The following is a 20218-nucleotide window of genomic DNA, read 5'->3' on the forward strand; positions in this document are numbered from 1 at the left end:
CACCTTCTCAAAGAATCCACTTCCTTCCAGAGTCTAAGAGTGAGAGCAGGCATGAGGGTATGCTGTTCTCCCAGCGAAGCTCACTGGACCAAGTATACTTCCTGACCTGAAAGGAAGCCTCATAACCTGACCAGTAACTTTAAACTGGTGAAAAAGAGTGGGCTGGATCTGATTCTTCTATGGAGAATTAGGAATAAGATCAGAAAAGGTAGCAAGACAGAAAGCAGTAGAAGTGAAGGAATATAGAAGAATTTCACAAATTTCATTCATGGTGGAGTACAATATCATAAACTAAGATCCATGAACATGCTCCACATCCTGCCCATTCTGAGGCCAAGTCTGTGAGACATCTCCGTGTCCTTAAAACGAATTTCTCATTCCAACTGAGTGACTTTTAATTAATTCCAATCAATCGCCTACATCAAAACATAGACTAGAAAGTGACAAATAAATGGAGCTTTCCTCAAACCCGTGTGCCAGCCCTCTATGGACCTGTTTCTTCTCCCACAGATGCACTTGCAGTCCCTCCTTCCTGTCTAGGCCCCACTCAGAGTGGGAAAAAAAGACATAGGTGGTCACAGCCTAAAAAGAATGCTAGCACTGCAAGTGCTGTGAGTGACAAAGGATCACAAAGAGTCAGAACGCAGAGAGCGGGAGAGGTCAAGATGTATACATCAGAGAGAACCAGGCCCGTGAAGGTGCGCCAGCCTGTAGCTAGCTCATCGATGCGCACCGAATGATCCTGTGATGGCTGATTTTGTGTCAACTTGACTGCGGCAACAGGTGTCCAGATTAAACATGATTTCTGAGCGTGTATGTGAGGGTATTTCAGAGATTAGCATTTGAATCAGTGGACTCAGTAAAATGGTGTGCTCTCTCCAGTGTGGGTGGGCATCATCCAATCTGTCTTGGGCTTGAATAGACCACAAAGATAAAGGAAGGGGAGTTTTCCCACTTTTGCTTCCTTCCTGCCTGCTTGCTCTGGGACATCCATCTTCTACTCCTAGACTGGGATTTACACCATTTGCTCCCTGGACTCAGAAGAGATCTTTGGAATGAGACTAGAAAATATACCACCAAACTTTCCCGGATCTCCAGCTTGCAGGCAGCAGATTATAGGACTTCTCAGCCTTCATAACTGCATGAACCAACTCTTCATAATAAGTCTCTTCCTTTATATAGCTTATTGCTTCCATTTCTCTGAAGAACCCTGACTAATATAACCCCTTATCTTCTCACTGAAAATGCCCGCAAATGAGATGGGAGACGTGAAGGACAAACCAGATGCTCTCTTAAGAATATAGAGCAACCATCTTAAGATTTTGATACATAATTATTGTTGTTATTTTTAATTAGCTCATGAGTAATTTTTAAAGTGTAAGTTTTGCATTTAACAAAATCCTATTATGGGAAAATTTCAGGCTTCTAGATGATTCTCTCTGCATGTTCAAAAAGATAAAAAAGTTTGGTCATTCATCTGATGTTTCCTTTCAAGCCCCATATACACCAAACGTATAGGGGACTGATTACAATTTTCATTTTTATTTTGTCTTTTTGATATCTTAGGGATTAAGTATCAAAGGGATCATGTAGCATAATTCATCTTTACATGCTTCCCAAGCCATCTGCAGGATAGTGAGAGAAGCACAATTTTTAGGTTGTGAACATATAGCATGCTCCACATTCCACACCATGGCCGGCAGCTGGGCGCTAATGGGCTCTTCCCAGCAGTGCATCCAGCTAATGGCCTCTTCCTGGCACTCAGTCAAGCATCACTAATGACCAGCAAGTTGCCTGCCCACACTAAAAGTGAGAATTCCATTTTCATATTTGAAGAGAGCTATCCAGGAGTCCCCCTCCCTTTGGCCACAAGAGCCAGGGGACTTGAATATACAGCATAATAGGAAAAGACTTTTAAGAGGCAAGATGTGATCTGTAGTGAGAAATGATAAGATTGAGAAGATATTCAGTTTTGAACCAACAACGCTTTGTCAAGGAGACATAAAACTGGAAAGAACAAAATATCTTTCTTTCATGAGCCCTTTTGTCAGTTTGATACTGATGTCAACATCGAAGAAGTATTTGTGAAAATCCCAGTTACACTGAATGGATCTGAAATGATAATTGGCCCTCAGGGTCAGAAATTTCCATAAGAATATATTGTAGTTAAGTATTTCAAGCCCTCTCAGCTGCTATACATGGAGTAGTAGAGAATCGGGTCATTTGGGGAGGAATGTATGAGGTTAATAAATCTGCTCTGCAGGTGGGGTCCCCACTGTAGACCCTGTGTTCTTCTGCACTCATTTTTCACTCAGCTCTTCCTGGATGGCACTAGAAGGCTACAAAACAGACTCATGAGATCACACCCATCAGCCAAGATTAGGGATCACCAGCTTCAAAATTCTTTTACCAAAAAGTATGAATTGATATAATTGATTGATTGCCAGCCTCCTTTTTTTGTCTTGGGTACCTCAATTTGAACTCTGCCTTGGTCAGCGTGGGAAGAAGGGTGGGGGTCAACTGGAGGTAAACAACACAAAATCAAACATTAAAATGACAGTGTAAGTTAAATCAATTTTCCTTCATGGCTAAATGAAATGGGAGGACAGATAGTCTCTTATAGTTTTAGTGATGGCTTTAATTTTTTCCCCTCACACTAAAATGATGTGTATGAAATGAGTATTTTCATCATCCTGTCCCACTCTACTCATGGTGTTCTCTGCTTCTCCAATTTACAGATGTCAAGCTAACCAGGTGTGAATAAAGAATGATTTCCATTTAATACTCTGATTTATTCACTACCTGCCAATGGAAATATCCTTGCCTATAATCCTCAATATTTTAATTTGAGTCTATGTAACAGAAAATCAGATTTAAATGAATATAGCTATTACCTTTGATTAGGTAAATCAATCAATCAATCAATCAACCTGTCAACAATATAATCTTTAGGACTGGAAGAAACCTCATTATTATCAATTTCAAAATCTTCATTTTTAGAGCAGGAAACAGAGACCTAAAGAGGACAGGCAATGTGTCACATGCCTGCTAAGTAAATTCACTAGTGCTCAGACATGATCAGACTTGGTGGCTGTGGGCAGGAGGATAGATGAGCTAAGAAAGAATTGAGAGTATTCATTGAGTCTCCACAGGACTGGACAGTGCTTGCTGCTGCAGGGTCATTGCCACCAGTCCAAGGAACAGGAGATAAACGTGATCAATGGTTTGAGCTTTTAGTAAAGGCACTGTTTCACATTTAAATGATCATTTTCTATTCTGAATTTGTCATTTTTGCTTTTTAGGATGAAAATATCTTTCCTTAAATGTAATAATGGCTACAAAGATGGCAATTTAAAAAATGTCTTTCTAGGAGAAATAAAATAAGTAATTGCCCTCCTTAATTTTTTTCTAGTTTTTATTTTTTTCTAATTTCTCTATTTACTGCTCTATCATATCTAAAATTCTGAGAAACCACTGCCTTAAGCCATAATGAGTCACTGGAGATTTCTAAATCAGAGAGTAGCATGAACAGATAAGTAATTTGGGGAAATTAATTGTTCTTCAGTGGATAGTATCAACTTTAGTGGGAAGAAAATGGAGTCAGGAAGCCTGCCTAGAAAACAATTGCATCATCATCAGCATAGAGTAAGAGGAACGAGCTGGCAGGAGGGCAGCAAAGGCTGAAACAAAGAGAACAGACAAAGGAGAGGCCAAGGAGACGACGACTAGCGGATTGCAAGTGCAGGTACCTAAAAAGGTGATGATTTACATGGGGATCAGAAAAAGCTGCAGAAGTTAGAGGGGGAAAAATGTCGATTAACATGGCAATACTATATTTGGTTTGAAGATATGGTAAATGTATAATGGAGAATATCTAATTAGGGAATTTGGCAATATAGGATTAAGATTCTGTAGGTAGGCCAACAGTATTCTATGGGAAACCCAGAGAAATGTACCAGTCACAAGAATGGAGAGATTAGACACACACAGAGGACCAAAGGCTCGAGAGGATAATGTATCCTTTATAGAAGGAAAGATACGCAGATGGTGATGGAGACAGATCAGCCCAAGAGAGAGAGAGAAACAACCCAAGAAGAAAGAAGAGTTTTAATATGAAAGAAACAGTGTTCAATCGCTTCTTTCCTTTTCTTCCCCTCCCCCCTCTCTTTCCTTCCTTCTTTTTATCTATCATCTATCTATCATCTATCTATCTGTCTGTCTGTCTGTCTGTCTATCTCTATCGATCTATCTATCATCTATCTATCTATCTATCTATCTATCTATCTATCTATCTATCTATCATCTATCTATCTATATCTATCTATATCTATCTATCTATCTATCTATCTATCTATCTATCTATCTATCATCTATCTATCTATACACCCATCTATTTTCTATCCATCCAACTATTTATGGAGCATTTACTATGTTCCAGACCTAGAACTTGGCTCTGGATATGTCAAATGTTCAAGTCTAGGTGTGAAAAAAGCTGAAACAACTAAAGAAACTATCAGGTTCTAGCAAAGGTAGAGTGCAATGTACTTCACCTCCACCTGCTAAGTGTCTCCCAGTTCCTTCTTTCCTTTACTATGTTCTTTTACTTCATAACATCTGGTCCTTCCCAAAAGCACTGGTCAGAATGCTGAGCTGAAATCAAATGGTGGACTGTGAATGTTGTCATCACTTGCAGAGTGAAGGGCAGGCTTCCATTGTTACCTACATTACAGGCGGAATAAATTTAAGCAAGGACCATTAGGGGCCTTATCAAGGGCAAGTATGCTCAGTTTGGGAACCTGGCCATAGACATCTGACAGCCTACTTCCAGTCGGGGACAGTGGCTGCTGCTCTGCTCCTTTGCAAAGGTTTTATCCAATTCTTTAGAAAGAAAACTGCTTTAATGAACAGGTATGAAAATTTCTAATTGAAGTGATTCATTTTTCACCAAACATCAGTCAGGTGGAAGGGAGCTCTAATGATCAGAGCTGTTTAGAGACAATATTTGCTTTTAATTCGCAGTTTAGAAATAAAAGTGTATGTGTGTACACATATACATATATTATATATACTATATACACATACATGAATACATACATTTTGAGGAATCTTTCATGAAACACACAAAATGAAAACAAAATAACTATAAGTTGGTAAGCTATGAAGAATATAAATATGGTACTACTGTATAAAGACATTAGAAGGAGGCTTACATTAAGTTAAATTCAATCTTCTCACTTTGTAGATGACGATAAATGCCTTATTAAATTCTTTAAGTTATTACATGTTTTAAGTGATTTTTTCAATTAAACTATAAACAATAACATTACATTGATTTTTTTCCTTTGAGATATTTTACCTATTGGATTTAATTATCCATTTATATTTCACACATGGGCCCAAGCCTTCTGAGAAATGAGAGCACCGACAAGATGTCCAATGAATAAAACATAATAAATAAAAAGACATTCTCAAATGACTTTATGTTAAAAGTTGACTTTCCTTAAAAGTTATCATTTCCTGTAGGGTCATCCTGTTTTGATGAAGAGTAGTTATTTTTAAGTTATTTTTTATGACATCTAATATTTATAGCAGATTGAACTTAATGACTGTGTTGTAAAATTTGCTATATTCAGATATGTATGTCTTTTGTCTCTCACCTTTCACTATCCTGGTTCCCACATGATAGGCATGCTAAAAATAGAAATGCTGTTGTTCGATGTACACAGAACCAGTGAAAGTCATGAATGTTGTCTACACATGAATATATGGGAGAATGGAGAAGAAGATAATGTTGGGAGCTATTTAGGAAGTGGGATAGGTCACACTAAATGATTTATTTAATATCAGGAGTTCTAAACAGGAGGAAGGAACCGAGGAGGTTCTTCAAGTCCCCTGGCAAATAGTGCGTGGTGGTGTCTCTGCCCCACGCCCTGAAGGCCCTGGTTTGCTGCCCTGATGCTCCTGATGGTCACAGCCAAAGTAAGCATCACATCAGGGTTTATATTGCCTTGGAGAAACTACTTTTTTGTTTTTGCAGTGCTCATACTATGTTATGGTGACTCTCTTTCCATTCTCATTCACATTCTTTAACTGAACTCAGGTTCCCTCTTGCACCAGCCTTAACTCTACTCACCAGCTCTCCCATGTGGAATTAGGTGAGGAGTGGGTTAAAGTTGCCACATTTCAAGTGTCACATTTCTTTTAGTAGACTTATTCACTCTTACAGATTCTTCTCCAGAGGATATCACAAGGACAGTTCATTCTCTGCCACTGAGATTTGGATTAACACCAGTGGTCATAAATTGGCCCACCCCAGTCACCAATTCCAGCCTTAAGTTCCATGAGGACAGGGTATGCTGAATTCACTGCTATCTTGCCAAACACAGAGTACCAGACACAAGTAGACGTTTTACGTTATATTTGTTGAATGTAGAGTGAATGACTTCTCAGTAACAATTAACCTGTGCCAGAAGGCTGAGTTTGTGAGCTCTGCATTTTTTACATCCCAGAGAGAGTTCCTTGTCCACAAGGAACTCTGAGATGCTGGGGGTGTCTTCTGTTCTACCTGCTCATCCATGTTTAATATGTTTGTCCTAGCTCTGTTAATTGCAGCATATGTAACTATTGTCTCCTCGGAAATTTTTTAGTCTATGGCCATGCAACTCTGAACAAGCCTGATCCTGTCTGATCTCAGAAGCTAAGCAGGGTAGGGCCTGGTTAGTACTTGGATGGGAGACCACCTAGGAAGACCAGGTGCTGTAGGTGTGAAAAATAAAAAATAAGAGATCGTAATTGACAAGGTCCTAAGGTCCTTGCAATCTGTGAGGTTAACCAAGGGTTGCCTCGCCTAAAAAAAAAAAGAACCCTTTAGATTATGTTTTTCAAACTCCTTTGAACCACGACACACAGAAACAAAAGTAATTTTTACTATGTGTGATGCCCTCTAATATTTCTATTCTACTCTACTCTATTGCACCTTTTAAAAATAATGGGTACAATTCATTATGTTGATTTTTAAACCTATGAATAGATCTCCTATAGTTTGAAAGATACTTTATTCATATAATGCTATTGACATTCTACCATGTATGCCATAGTTTCTGAGGACACTTTGTCCACTTCACAGAGCCTTCTTTAATTATTTAATCTAAAGTATATCATTTATATTACTTGCCACAGGACATTGTTAATTCCCTTCATAACACCAATAGCAACCTTAAGTATTTATTCATTTGTTTATATTCTTATTTCTGTCTCCTTAAATGAAAGATCCACAAAGGCTGAACTTTGCCTTGTCACCAATCTATTCCCAGCACAAAGCCCCAGTGCATCTTGGTTGAATTATTGAATTAATACAGAAATACTCACCACATATTTATATATAAGGAAGTCTCTTTCTCAAGAGAATTGCAATTCTTTATCAATTTCATTTACCCAATTCTGACTTTTTTTTTTAAGAAGGAGACTTTTTTGAGAAATTCAAGGTCATTCATTCCATAGAAAGGGCAGGAGCCAGGTAGCTTCAGCGATCAAAGTAGTGGATATAGGGGACAGTCTCTTTAGAGCAACATCATAAGGTTAAATCGTCTCTAATTAATGTTTAAGTTCCTATCAGAGAATATCTCATTGGCTGAACTTGTAGCTCATGTCCTGCTCTTCATCAAGAGAGGACATAGCACCTTATTGAGAGAGAGAGAGGCAACCTAATTACTCAAAGAAAAACTGTGATACTATTATCAAAGATAAGATTGGACAAACAAAACCAGTGGATGGATGTTCACTGAGCACATGTTTCCCTGTCTACCATTCTTGCAAGAATTAATAATGACAGCAAAGGTGCAATGTTGGCTAAGTGACTGAGATATTTCTTGGTCTTACAAACCCTTTACTTCTCCATATTTACATGTGACTAATGGGTCTCCCATGGTGGACTTCTGTTGTACTCTGTGTTTGTATTAGTACTATTATTAATCAGTTTATCTAAAAAGTATTTAAAGTGCCATTTTGTGTTCAGTAACAAATGAGGCACTGTGGAAATTTAAAAGATGAAAATAAGGTAGGCATAGCACTCCCCTTCAGCAGTGTACAGTATGAATCAAAGTCAAGACATTTGACGCATTAAAAAGTTGATATAATATAGCAATGTTTCAAAAATTTTAAGCAAGTGATGGCATTTCTTTTGCACTTCTGAAAGCAGCTGAAATTCTTTTAAATTCTTTGGAGTAGTTAGAACGAAAAATATAGTTGTTTATCTTTACTCTAAATCTCTTTGAGTAGTTTGCTTGAGTTGTTAGTTCATTCAGTATAGAGATCAAGGAGATGAAGACATTTCGCATGAAGGTTAGGTTTCTATCATGAACACTTGGACATACATTGTTACCTGTCTTTGGAAAGTAAAAGCTTTGGCAGGGTGAGGAGAGAGGGTTTCAGTGGGGACATAGTAAAGTTCAGCGGCTTGATCTTTCACCAAACTTCTCTTTATTCCTTTTGCAAGATATACATGTCTGCCAGTGGAAAAGGAAAGAAATCAAAGGAGAGAGAGATAACTGAAAGAAATAAACTAACTTTCAGAAAAAAAAATTTAAACTTATTTACATTATATTTAATGAAATAGAAAAAAACATTACTGTTTATATAAATTTATTTATCTGCTCTTTACTTTGACATTTTCTTTTTTCCTTCTCTCTCTCCTTCATTTTTACCTTCCTTCTTTAAGAATTTCATTCTCTTGTTCCCTCAAGTACTGCATATCCTATTTCCTTTTATTTTGCAGTAGTCCTCATATGCCCAGCAATATCAAATATCTTACCTTCTAAAATTAGTTCCTGTGAATTGAGTCCAATTTAGCAAATCTTAGAATAAAGAATATGGATAATCTTTAAATAAAAGATATAGATAATCATATTTGTGTCTTGAAAGATTTATGTTTTTACAAGAAAATACATAATATTTTCATAGTGCCAGTTCTAGAATTTTTAAACTAATATATTGGGATAGAAAACTAAAAAGAAAGATGCTTGGTTTTTGTGTAGTCTATAGAGCATACCCAATGATCATGTCATACGACTTTATTCACTTTCAATTGTGTCATATACTTTTAATTATTCTTGATTCTCCACAATAGATTGAGCTATAAAATCATTTTAAAACAGTGCTTCCCAAAGTATACTATCAGGAATTCTAGTTTCATGAAGATTTAATGTTCAGTATTGGGGGAAAAGAGAATGGGCTAGGAAAGTACTAGGTTAAACAAACACAAGTTTTACTTCTCAAGTACATTTGAGAATCATCAAGATAGGATGTAGTATATGTGGCACTCCCCAAACTTATTTAGCCTCATGTTCTTTTTTTTCCCTGAGAATCATAAAGGTTTATTATTTTCTGGTAAACATTTCAGAAAATGCTAGATTAGATTATCTAAATATTGCTTTATGGAATTTCTTATTCTGTAGAAACATTGGTTTCAATAATGGCATTTACTGTATATGACTTCAGAAGTATTGAGGGGGTATAAACATATTTTAAAAAATAAGAATTAGGTGTTTTCTGATATTTATATATCATATCATTTACGATATTAAGATAAATATACATTCTGATTTTGGTATAAGGCATCATCACACTAGTGAATTAAATAAAATGATTTTTAAACAGTACATTATAAACATTTCAAATGAAACATAGTATAAAACTTACTTACTTTATTTTTGTTGTTGAGTATTTCTCATGCTTCTCTTAATCTATTCAAGTACCTTTGTCTCACTTGGTATTTATGCAACGTAAAGTCATGTTCTGTGACTATGCATATTCCAGATTTTACAAGCTTGAATGACTCTTACTTTCTCATTCAGCTATTTTTGATTTGGGTTAGATATAATGTTTCAATTCACAATTTACATTTTAAAAAAGAATAATGACTAATTGTTTGACAAGTTAAACAATTATTTACATATAAGCATATGTACAGTGAAGCACAATTGTAATATTTAGAAATTTCACTTTGGGTGGCATAGATTATACAATGAACTATTATTTGGTGTTCTTTGCCTGTTAGTCTTTTTGCATTTCCCACAGCCTAAATCAGCTGTGTAATAGAATCATTGCCATCATTGACCCCATCATGGTGCTGTGACTAATGGTCATGCTAATGATATACTGAGCCTAGAAATGTTTATAGAATAATTCTCTTCTTATGGAAACAGATGGTGGGCTTAGAAGTGACCCATAAGGCTAGCTCCTAAACTCATATTCAAAGGTTGAATTGTGCATGAAACCATCACATTCTTAGCAAATGTCCACGTCAACATATGTACCTCAAACTTGTTCCAGCACAGTAACTGTTTGTTTTGAATAAATGACATTACATTGTATGCTGATGATGACTGTCACTGTTTTGTAGAGAATATGAGGAGCAGGCACCAATCAGCACGTAAAACTAGATGCTCCAAATCAAATGTACTGCTATAATGTCTCAAGTGTTTTAGTTTATTTGTTTTTTAAAGTAAGGAAGTTTGTTTTCTTTTTTAAGAGGCGAGGCAATACAGGAGGCATTTAGTGATCAGTGTTAACAAGAGTGGAAATGGCCAAAGTCTTAGGACTCATGTCTCTCTATGAACCATATAACTCTGTCCTCTACTATGACCACCCGCTCTGTATTTATCAGTGATCATGGTCCATCCACATGGATGCCTGGTCCGAAACAATCCATAAATCAGCATTTTTAAAAAGTCCTTCAAAATATAAACAAGAATCTCAACATACCTTGACAGGGTTATGTCAATATCATCTTTTCATAAAAAGATTGGCAAAATATGATTTATTTAAGGATTTATGAAAGGGGACAGGAAAGCAAAAAATGTGGTTTAAGAAATTTTATAATTAAGGTAGCAGTATAAATCTCTTTTCACATATGTAGGAATTTTGTATTAGTTCATAGGAGGGAGAAAATGCACACTCAGCAGGTGATTAAGCATGTAAATTAGACTGAAGGAGAAATGTTAGAGTGAAATTAAAAGAATGATAAAGGAGGGCTTTCACACAGCCTGTGACCTATGAAATGATCATCTACGCACAGAAAGAAACTTTTTTATTCCAAATGTCAAGAAGAATGGCAGCTGTGCTGGAGGTAGAGAATGAGGAGATAGTCTCATTGACTTTCTCTGAGCCAGCAACCGTCAGTGTTATCATTTTATCCCTTTGTATTTTACCATACTTGTATAGAAGTTAGGTTGAAAAATTGACCTGGGACCTATATTCATAAAACGCATTGTCTGCTTACATGCTATAATTTTTGTGTTATTTTATTTATGGGTTAACAAGCAAGGAAATTAAGAGAAAAACCTGGAGGACTCAAACCAACAGGGCTGGGCTCAATCTTGATTGTCCAGCCTTGCAAATCCTAGTGCTCAGATATAATCTTGTTTGGCAATGACACTCAAAACATCAGAGTCAATGAGGGGATAACATGATAGGTACCTCTTGGCAGAGGTGATAATTGAAGATGGCTTGTAGGTAAGGAGAAGTTTGTCCACATTGGACTATTAGTAGTAATAGTATCTACCATTAATGTAGAGTGCACTATATGCAAGGCACTGTATTAAGTACTTTATATTTAATTCTCACAACAGTCCTATAAATTAATATCCTTACTTTAAAGATTATGATTAAAGAATGAAGTTGAGATTAAGTAACAAGTTCAAGAGTTAGTGTGTGGCAAAGCTAGAACCAGATACTGGGAGTAGAGGATAGAGGTTTCTGTCTCTGGGAAAAAAGATGGTAAGACCTACAAAATAGAGAGCAAACCAAACTGGCTGGGGTTTAGGAGAGAAAATTGTGTTTAGTGAAAGACTCCTGTGACCATGGAGCTTTTCTCAGACATTCCAGAACCTCCCCCACTTTCCCAAGACCTGGGTTTGACAGATATTGGCTCAGGAACTGCTGGTTCAGTATATGAAGCTAGCTGGTGTTGAAGCAAGACACTACTATATCCTTTTAAGCTTAAAAAAAATTGTTTTTTATCCCCCCAAAATTAAATATTTATGATCACTTTCACTGGCATCACAGCACTTGTATAGGATGTTTAATGTCCAAGAAGACTCATGCGCTTCCTTTCCCTTGTGGCATATAACTAAACATTTTCAGAGTATATGCCATTGTTATATTTAATCACTCATTTATTCTATTTATTTTATTATACAAGTCAAGATTTGAAATCTGTAGTTTTCAATACTATCACAAATTTTTTATCTAGCAAATTAAGAACCCAGTTATCTGGAGGCAAAGGTAGATGTCTAATTAGATGCATAATTTTTTCTAGGACTTTCTGTTTAAGCAATACATATGCTATGGGCACGCACTCCAGCATTTAATGGAGGACATGCTCCAACTTATTTTTTGAGAATTCTTATTTTTGCAATACCTATTCGTTGCTTGCATTTTAATTTTAAGATTCTAGTTTCTATAATTATCAAGGACCTGCTTTAAAGAGTTGCTGTAAGGTTGCAAGGAGGTAATAAATCAATTCACTAAGCTCTTCTTTCACATGTATTAAGTACGAATCATGTGTTGGCCAAGGGGCAATGTGAAAAGAATATAAAGAAGAAAATAAGGTCTCAACCTTTAAGAGCTTATGGGCTTGTAGGGATGTAAGGTAAACATATGTAAAAAAAAAAAAAAGTGCGTAAAAGAAACAAAGAAGGAACTTCCAATTATTCTTTCATTAAAGCTCCCATAGAACATAAATATATATGTATATATAAATATGAATATATACGTATAAAGTTTTAACTCTTATTTTTATGTCTGTCACCAAAGCAAAGGAACAGTGAAAGTTATAAGAAAGCAAAAGTTTATAAAATAGTTTTCATACCTGTAACCTCAGGTTGGTCTTCTTAAAAAAAAGTATTTATTTCAGTGGGAATTAATACTCATTTGACTCTCAGAAAGGGCTAAAGGAGGTTGTTAGTTTGCAAGGCCTGGGGTCCAGGTATCTTCCTGATTTATCGGCAATTGACTGAACTGAGAAAATCATTCATTATGCAGAGACATGCACGCATCCTTTTCAGATTCCAGCCGAAATGACCATGATATTTTAGTTTTCAGAGCCCCTACTAAGCAGATCAATTTTGAGAAAGCTTGAGCAGACTGAAAACTACTCCAGCCCACTTCCACCACTCCACCTCAGCCTGCCACAGTCGCCGCAGAGCACAGTTACACTGGAGCTGTATAATCTAAGCCATCAGGAGCCTTTGCCAAGAATGAATTGCTACTCTCAGCATGAACTACAAACATTGAGAGTAAAGTGGGAAGAGCTATTCTCAATGGAAAAGAAACAAAGATCCATGGCAGGACCATGAATGAATCCTTTGCTATTTAAGGGCCTGGAAAACAACAATGCTTTCGACAGGTGCCTTAGACATTACTGTCATTGCCTGTAATTACTTACAGATGATGGGAACTGAGCACCTGATTCTTGGGGAACTACTTACAGAAATTCAGACTCTAGTAAGGGATCAAGACTCCCCTTCTTTGCCAGAAAAAGAGCATCGGTTTAAAGGGGAAAAAAAGCCTGATTCTAGAATGTGGTATGAGGTGGATCTTACTGCTTTTAAGACTATTAAGTCTCTTTCAGAACTTGAAGGTGTTCGGAATGCCTGCTCTTGTGTGCATCTCACATGTGAGAACAATTCCCGCAGAACATTAACGCTCACCTCAAAGTAATGATTCTTAGCAGATAGGAAGGATGCTCCTTTGTACAGAAATGTAACAACATCTCGAAAATTGTGAAATCATTATCTTTGATCAAATACATGCCTACTTCAAAGAATATGATAACTGACTATAAAGGTAACATGTGACTAAAATTGAAATGCTCTGCATGAAGGTTTATATCATGAAAAAAATAAACAAGATCTATGGATCCACGAATATTGGAACTATTTTAAACTTAGATTTCAAAAAAAGATGTAAAATAACTTAAAAGGAACTCATTGCAATGATTTTGATACCAGTTTTTACCCTTTAAGTTTAATTCTGGCGGTGATTTTGTTTATTTTTATCACTCAAAATCTTTGCAGAAAAAAATGCATGTGAGATAGTGTCTCAGACTCTTCTGATATGTGGATAACTCCCACTTAAATTTTGGGTTATCTTACCTCAGACTATGTTTCATAAAGAATTTAGTTTCCTGATAAAAACAAGCTGAAATGTCTCCTCTTCCTCGGGAAAATGCCCTTTTGTTTTGAAGGATGAGAACCACATATCACATGACATAGTTGAATCACTTGTTATAAAAATGGCTTTCATAATACAGATGTGAATTCAAAACATAGCTTTAACAGTTTAGAGTGATATGACATTGTGGAGGTAATTATACTTTCTTGGCTTTAGTTTTCTTATCTCTAGGGCAATGTAACATGTAGCTAACTGGTTGTGGTGAGGTATAAATAAAAATGTTTGTCTAGTGCTGACCTACCATAGTCTCTGTTCTCCATTTCCTATTACCTTTTGAGAGGGAAAACTTTGAACACATCTAGTGACAAATATAGCAGAGAGGCAAGAGGAAGAATTATAAAAGATCATCTATTATGATTATCATTTGTTTTTGTTGTTGTCATTGTTGTTGTTTTGTCATTCAAGTACTGAATACACCTTCTTGTGTATTTATCTCTGTTCCCATTACTTTTTCTGCCAGAGGTAACTACTATCTTAAGATGTTACGTCTGTGATTGGGTCTTTGCAAAACAATGTTCTGAGACTATATTACCTACATTTAGCTGTATCCATTTATTATCCATATCTATCTATCTATCTATCTATCTATCTATCTATCTATCTATCTATCTATCATCTATCCATCACCTCTCTCTCTATTCATCCTTCCTGGTTTTGCCATGTGTACTTTGACCTATGAAAAAAATATCAGTACTACATCTATATGGACTTCTGCATTTGGTTTGTATCTACAATTCACTTGTTTATAGTTGTAGATAATTCGTTTTTATTTCTAAGCAATATTCCATCATTTGAATATACGAGAAAAGTGCAAGGGTATTTCCAGATTACAGACTCAGGAAAGAAATGGTTAGATCGGAGAGTATTCATGTGTTCCATATTATAAGATGACACCAAATTATCTTCTAATATGGTGGTGCCAATTTGTACTCCAGAATGTAGTAGATGTAGCAGATCTTATGACATCTAATCTCCAGTTCTTGGTATTACTAGATTTCTTAATATTTGCCAATTTAGAGGATTCAAAATAGTATTATTTTCCAGTTTTAATTTGAATTTCTCACATGCTTATTAGCCATTCATTTACCTATTTTGTTAAAGGACTGTTCATGTTTTTTTGTGCATAGTCCTTTTGAACTTTATTTTTGTACAAAAGGTATTTATATTGACAAAGATATTTATTTATAATTCTAATGTTTTCTTGTTTATATGTATGGGACATATTTTAACCAGACCAAGGATTGTTTTTCCATTATCTTTATGGTAATTTTATTAACAGACATTTTTAATTTTAATGATATTGAACTCATCAAACTTTTAGGGCTAACACTTTTTAGGCCTTGTTTAAAGCTCATCAACGTTTTATGGCTAACACTTTTTATTGTTTTATTTAAAAATATCTTTCTTCATTTTGAGTTCAATGTTCCCCTTTATAAACTTCTAAAAGTGTTGCCTTTAATATTTAAGCCTTTAAACTATGTGGATTTATTTTTTGTATGGTATAAAGTAAGATCCAACTTCAACTTTTCCATATTAATAAACAATTAACTCAACACTACTTATAGAAAGTTAGTTCTCTCCAGTTATTCCACCCGAATCATAATCAAGAGACTACAAATATATAGATCCGGTTCTGAGCTCTCAATTCTTTTCTGTAGTCTAAAACAGACTATACTATGCTTCCTTGATTACTATAGCTTTATTGTACACTTACTTGGTTACTATAGCTTTTGTAAGTCTTGATATCAGGTAGAGCATGTTCGCTTTAATTACTTCTTCAGGAGAGTTTAGGCTCTACTTTTCCCTATGCCCTTCTGTACACATTTTGTAATCATTCTGTCAAGTTCCTGTGAAAGTAGTCTATGGATTTTGATTTTTTTTTTTTTATCAACCTATAGAGATGAATTTTTGGTTAATTGATAATGCATGACTTTTAATCTTCCTATCCATGAACAAGGTATATATCTCCACTTAATTAGTTCCCCATTAAGAAACTTTCAATAATTTATCAAATTTTTCCATGAAAGTCTTGCTTATTTCTGTTATATATATTTTTTCTTTTACAGTTTATATGTTTAGATTCTACTGTAAGTGGAATTTTTTTGAGGGGAGAAGGGAGGATAGTTTCCAATGTAGATAAATCATGCTATTTATAAAAAACAATTTTGTTTCTTCCTCTTCAATCAACATAATTTTCTTTCTTGTTTTATTGCATTAGTCAATACTTCAAAAACAGTCCTTAATAAAATGAGCTTTGGTGGTTATTTTTATCTTGCTCTTGATTTTAAAGGAAATATTTCTCTACGAAGAATAATGTTTGCTATAAGTTTTTGGTAGATATCCTTGACTAGTTCAAGGAAGAATGTTCTTATTCCAGTTTCCAGGAGTTTGTGTTTTTAAATTATGATTAGGTGTTGAATTTTAACTTTTTTTTCTGTATCTAGTAAGATTATTATATAGTTTTTAGTCTCTTTGGTATTAAGGTGAATTACATTTGTAGATTTTTAAATGATAAAATACTCTTGCAATCTCAAAATGAATCCAGTTTGATCATGGTTGGATTCAGTTTCCTAATATTTTGTACAGTAATTTTACATCTGTATTCATGAATGAGATTGGTCAGTAATTTTTTTTTCATATTGATCTTGTCTAGATATTCTATCATATAATAAATTAGGGAGTGTTCTCTTTTCTTCTATTCTTGGGGGAAAATTTATGATTGAATAATTCTGACCTATTTAATCCAGAAAAAGCTTTATTATATTTATGCACCTAAGAAACTTCATTGAACCAGATTAAATTATATGGTGTATAAGTGTTTTGGCAAGTTATCACCTCAGTGGTAAGGCCTGAAGTGGTTCTCCTTAATGTAGTAGGAGATGAACGAGGAGTTTTGATCTATCCCATGTTGATAAAACACTTCACCAGTCGAGTGAAGAGTAAGAGAAAAATAAATAGCCTTGACCTAGACTTTAGGAATTGTTTTTATAATATATTCTAAACCAGAATCAGATTAAGAGGCATATGATAAAGATGTTAGAATATGCAATATAGGCAATATTAACAAGTAGTGGAATCATATTTCATTATCCTATGTTGCTAAAGAAGCATAGCCTAGAAAAATGATTTCTGGTGTATTTTCTTCTTTTATATACAGTTCTAAAATATATACATTTTATAAATCAAAATTCTCCTTGACATCATAATAGATAACTTATTCAATAAATGATATTTTGGTTTTTGTGCCACGAGTCTCAGATGTAAGTATAAACTTTCTTTTGAAATTGAAATGGAAAGGTAGCTTCTGCTCTTTTTACTCCTCCACCCAGTTACCCACAGAGAAGCAGGGAGCATCCGAGTCAGTGCAACCTCTAACCATTTCGCTTTCCAGACTTGAGAATTACATTACAGATTACCATAGTCATTTCAAGAATGCAAAACCTCAGATTCTGTGACCGAGAGACTTACCTAAATGATATGATGGTGTTTAAAAATTAAAAACCACCACATTGCAATATATTTTGGTGATAACTACATGTTTGTATGAATATGATCAATAATAGCTGGGCGTTCAGGACAAATTAATATTTTTATTCATTTATTTATCCTTTACCAACATATATCAAATACTTTAGTCAAGGTTTTGAGCTAAGTATTATGTAGGAAACATAAATAAACATAAATATTCCATTAAGTAAATATTTATTAACTACTTTAAGTACAAGGCACTATGTTAGCATCGTGAAAAAATTATGAAGTTAAAATAGTATCCTTGCCTTGGATTACCTTGGAAAAAGCATGCTTTCAACATGTTTGCAGTCTGGCATCTTCATTCACAATATGCATTCCATTATTTTAAAAAATGTGCTGAATTATATTTTAGTTACCTAATTTTTAATTTTATTTTGTTTGAGCTGATTCTGTATTAATAATAAGCTGTTATTGATTAAACTTTGTTTATCAACTCAGCAAATAATTGTGTAATGATAGCCTGAACAAAGGAGACCCTATAGTCAGGGAAAATGTTTGACATTGTTACATGAGAAGTCTTCTCATGGATTGATTTAGAAATTGAAGGATTGATAAACTTTAATCACTTTGGATCTCTTTCAGGAAGTGACTATACCAAAATGTGTTTAAAATGCCCCTTCACTGCCTCATCATGTAGAACGCACACTTTCATGAAAGACAGAGCTTATATGAAAGAATACATAAGACTGATAGCCACTTAAAGAGGACCTAGATTAGTGAGAACTGTGAAGCCAAGAAAGCAGACAGTGGGCTTGGTGTGCAAATTAATAAAGGAAAAGCAAATTCAGAGTGATATGCAGGGCAGGCAGCCAACAGTATGCAGAGAAATATAGGAAGAACAAATCTCAATAGAAATAAATTGATAATGACTACCTAAAAGATGCAAAGATAAAGAACTATTTTGTCATACTAACAAAGTTCCTGATAGAAGAAAATGATAAATCTCAACTCAGACTTTGAGTTGAGTTGAGAATTGGATAAAAGACAGAAAAAAAAATCAGCAAAACTCAAATGAAATTTTTATCAGTTTCTACTGAGAAAGAACTAGAAATTTCCTATCCAAACTATTGGATATTCCTTATTGTTCTATATGTAAATTTATACTTATTTAATGTATAATACATAATAAATTATTCTTATACTACAGTGTACAATCATTTTCAACAAAGTATATTTTAGTGTTTCAATATTCTTTAATAAACGACCTTCCTTATGCTATCACTGTAAATTGATACAAGAACTTATCAAACAATTTGATCAAAAGACTATTGCTCAGAATGGAGAAGATCTAGGAACACATTACCCCTTACAGAATGCTGCTTCAGCGAGATTTACTTCTAGCTGAATTATGTGAAAAGTGTCTAGATCAGCCTCTAGATTTTTAAGGCCAAAACAATATGGCAGTGAGGGATACTTGTAAAGGACTACCTTTCCTAGTTTATAACTGAACCCAATGGGTTAATATTTGATTGAGCATGATATACATCAGACATAACTATAAATGCTATTATTTGACTTCAGTGGAAAAGAAAGTACAGATTTCTATTTTTCTAGCTTTTTTTTCAGCTTGAGATATAATTGACATATTAGCACAAAACTCTACTGCAGATAGAAAATTGATGTCTAAGTTCTTTCACATGAAATTATTCAATAAAACTCTTAGTAATAATTAAAAGAAACAGTTATTTAAAAAAATTGAAATTAACATAGTAACATATTGTGGTAAACAGCCAACTTAGGTTGGAAGTCTTAGCACTCCTTTCCTACCCTGGGCACCTGACAAGGGGATCATGTACCAAATCTTTATCTATAAAGTCAAATCTTTATGTGCATAGTGTTCATTTTGAAAAAGTACTTGGCTTAGTGAACCTAATTAACTGATCTTTAATCCCAGGTCAAATATGGGAAAACAATCAAATTTTCCTCTTCTTTGGAATAGGTATAGATAAACAACAAAATGGTAATACTCAAAGCTTAGGATAGATAAATGTAGACATGCTGTGAATGACATTTGGATATTTTAACACCTTCTAATGAAGTTGTCTCTGATCAATTAATAAGTTAAGAACCCAATTTGAATCTCTCAAGAATTTTCAGTTTTTTTCTTCTTATAATTATTTACAAACTTGCCATTTCATTCATGAGATGAAAAATATGCAAAAGCTCTGACGATTGTCATAGAGAGAGATTCACCACATTAGTTCATTTAGATCACACCTATATGTGTCAGATTTGTCAAAGAGATATGTCAACTACAAGACCAGAACAAAAGAACAGAAGGGGTAATGACAGAAGACTCTAGAACAGATGATAACTGTGTTTCTTGGCCTATTCTTCAATATGAGTGTATTTTTCAACCCTTGGGTAAATCACTGGATCTTTTCATAGCTAGGTCTGTAAAAACAAATGCTACTAAAGATTCTATACTCTTGCATCTAAAACACTTGGATTCATG

General features: G+C 34.7%; 1 protein-coding gene and 1 pseudogene across 3 annotated transcripts in view; one reads left to right on the plus strand and one right to left on the minus strand.

Annotated features, from left to right (window-relative positions):
- XKR4 (XK related 4) overlaps positions 1–20218 on the minus strand; it is a 380957-nt gene that overhangs the window by 249620 nt on the left and 111119 nt on the right. The gene's annotated exons all lie outside the window — the stretch shown is intronic.
- Positions 6647–6765, plus strand: LOC118612364 (annotated as a pseudogene).

Source organism: Rousettus aegyptiacus, unplaced genomic scaffold (genome assembly GCF_014176215.1).
Source record: "Rousettus aegyptiacus isolate mRouAeg1 unplaced genomic scaffold, mRouAeg1.p scaffold_m13_p_15, whole genome shotgun sequence".
NCBI lineage: Eukaryota > Metazoa > Chordata > Mammalia > Chiroptera > Pteropodidae > Rousettus > Rousettus aegyptiacus.